The sequence below is a fragment of the Sturnira hondurensis genome, unplaced genomic scaffold (assembly GCF_014824575.4).
Source record: "Sturnira hondurensis isolate 20B ecotype Veracruz unplaced genomic scaffold, ASM1482457v3 Scaffold0020119, whole genome shotgun sequence".
Taxonomy (NCBI): Eukaryota; Metazoa; Chordata; class Mammalia; order Chiroptera; family Phyllostomidae; genus Sturnira; species Sturnira hondurensis.
The window spans coordinates 4,804,020-4,807,174 of NW_028092750.1; positions in this window are offsets into that span (position 1 = coordinate 4,804,020).

Sequence of the window (3,155 nt, forward strand, 5' to 3'; positions counted from 1 at the left end):
AGTGAGGAGGGGGCGTGGCCTCTGGGGAGAGGGCGGGGTCTGATGATGGGCGGGGCGGGCGTGGATGGGGGCCCTGCTCTCCCTAGTATTGGAGAGGCGGGGCTTCTGGCGTGGGGCGTGGTCTGGTTGAAGACCCGGCAGCGTCAGAGGACGGGCAGAAGATGACAGCATTGGGACTTGGAGCAAGGCTCAGTCTATAGAGGGGCGGGGCTTAGACTGGGATGGGGCGAGACCAAGAAGGAGGTTGTGGGGTGGGGTACAAAGGCGTGGCCATTGGAGAGGAATGGGTGGGACTAGAGAGCTGTGGATGGAGGGGTACAGAGAAGGGGGCTAGGAGTGGGGGTTGGTGGGAAGGTGAGGTGCAGCAAGTCTGGGGCGGGTTCTGCTCTGGAAGAGGGAAGGGACGGAGACTTGATGGAAGGTAAGGCTTGGGGAAATGGTCCTCTGAGCTCTGAGAATCATCCTCCCCTCCGAGAGTCACTCCCTCTTCAAGACCTCCCTCAGATAGGGGAACTCTCACCCTGTGCCTAGGCCTCAAACTTCTAGCCCGTGTTTGAGCCAACAGGGCCTCTGTAAGCTCCCAGAGCTTTCAAGTGCACCCCTACCCCGACTCCTCAGAAAGCCTAGAACCTCAGCCCTGGGTGGGTTCAGGCTCCCAGGACTTCTCTCCAGCCCTGAGCCCATTTAGTTTTTCACCCTCTGAATCGAAAAACCTCCCTTCGTGGGGCCTCAAGAAAGGCCCAGGGGTCCAGATGGGGCTCAGAGACCTCTGTGCAGTCACCTTTCCTAGAAGGGGGTGAGCATGAGCTGGAGACTCCAGAGGAAGAAGCAAAGGACCTCCTGAGTGTGCTTCTGCAGGTAGAATCAGACCCACTGATCCATGTCCAGTAGAGGGTCAGGCTTTAATAGGCGCTCATTCGTTCGTGTAAAAACACTCAGGAGTTGACACTGCAAGTTGACAGATACCAGGTGCTGAAGGGCCCTACTGACCTCTCCAGCACACAATAAGCACTCAATAAATGCTGAATGCATACACGCATGGGATACATACATTCCCAACAAGCTCTGCACACTCACTCTCTGCTGCCTGTAATCAGCCACCACTCAAGCCTTTGTTCCAGATGAACCACATGCAGGCATCAAACCCTGCTCAGCTGAGACCTACAGCTCACGCACCCGCCAAACACGCGGCTGCAGTCAATGGCATCCATATGCACACACACTTAATAAACACCCAGATTCAACCCACATGTCAGACACACAGGCACACAGCTCAAGATCACTGGGCCCCTGGCTGTATGCATACGCATAGCATGCTGCAGACGCACGGTGCTGTGGACACACTAGGTACTCACTCCAAGATCATACATCACAGGACAGCCAGTGCAAAGAACCTGATGCAAGAGGGCACCTGGAGTGTTGCCTGGCAGAGAAAAGTGAGGGACAGGATAGGCATCAATGAGGGGTGCTGTAGGTCATGGAGGGCCCCCTAGACCACTGTGGAGGGAGAGGGGAATTGTTGGCAGAAGGGATGTAACCAACATGACAGTCAGGGGAAATATCTTGAATAAGGGACAATACTTAGGAGTATCCTAGGACAAATGATGGAGCTCATTTGAGGGTGGTGGTATAGCAGGGGAGGGGTGGAAAGTACTCCTAGCCAGGAGATACTTTGCAGGTAGTGCCAACAGGAGATGCCACAGATGGGTGTTGGAGTGAGGCAGAGGGAAGCCAGGGTTTTTGGCCTAGCCCCATTGCCTGCTATACCTGGGATGGGGTACCAGCAGATGGGGGACCTGGGGGGCCAAAGGTTACTGCAGACCCTCACCCAATAACAATGACCTATGGTCTGGCAGACCCCACAAGCAGAGACACAGCAGGCAAAGACCTGAGGCCTAGCCACCATCTGGACAACAGCTGGCGTGGCTCTCCCAGAGGCAGGGGCCTTGCCACCTGCTCCTCTGTTCTGAACCAGCTGTTCGACTCACGGCCCCAGGTTGGAGCTCAGAAGCCTCTTTGTAACCCCCGGGTGTTGCAGAAGAGGAAACTGAGGCTTGGGGCAGGGGTAAGGGATGCCTTGTTTCCTGTATCCTCATGCCGGGGCCTCCTCCACCTGTCTGCCCTTCGCCATTGAGCGGCCTTAGAGTGAGCTGCAGATGCTCTAGTGCCCACTTTTGCTTCTCCGTAAACTAGACAGGTCAACATCTGATAAATACCATTATCACACTGAGTTCTGCATCCACTTCTTATGAGCCATGAGGTTTTGGACAGTTTACTCCAGCTCTTTATGCCTCAGCTTCTCCATCTTTAGAATGGCCCTGGGCAGAGGTCAGGATGAAATAAGCAATGCACTTGTGCTCAGGACAGCTCAGTTAGTAGCCCACGGCAGCTGACAGCACGTCCCTCTCCTACACCCACCCTCTGCCCTCCCGCACTACTCGATTTTCCACCTAACAAACTCCTTATTTGAGTTTTCCTTTTTTAAATTGAGATGTAATTCTCATATCATAAAATTTACCACTTTAAAGTATACAATTCAATGGTATAGTGCATTCACAATGTCATGCAACCACCACTTCCATGTAGGTCCAAAACATTTCCATCGTCCCAAAAGGAGACCCTCTGCCCATTAGCATTCATTCTCCATCCCCACTCCCCCAGTACCTGGCAACCACTGATCTGTTTTGTGTCCCTATGGGTTTACCTATTCTGAATATTTCATATAAATGGAAAAACATATGTGTCGTACTGGGTCTGGCTTATTTTATTCAGCATAATATTTATGTGGTTATGATAATTTATCATCCACATTATAGTGTGTATCAGTGCTTCACTCCTTTTTATAACTACTATTCCATTGTATGGATGGACCACATTTTGTTCATTCGTTGATCCGTTGATGGACACTTGGGTCATTTCTTCCTTTTGGCTATTGTAAATAGTGTGCTGTGAACATGCATGCACATGCATTTGTTAAGCACCTGATTTTAATCCTCTGCCAGTTTTACAGATGAGAAAACTGGGTCTTGGAGGTAAATCGGCATTCAAGACTGTGGATATGATTTGATTCTGGCTTCTGCCAGAAATGTGAGATCTTGGACCTGGGGGACTACCAGGACCCCTGGCTCAGAGGAAGAGTCTCTGGAGCCCCCAAA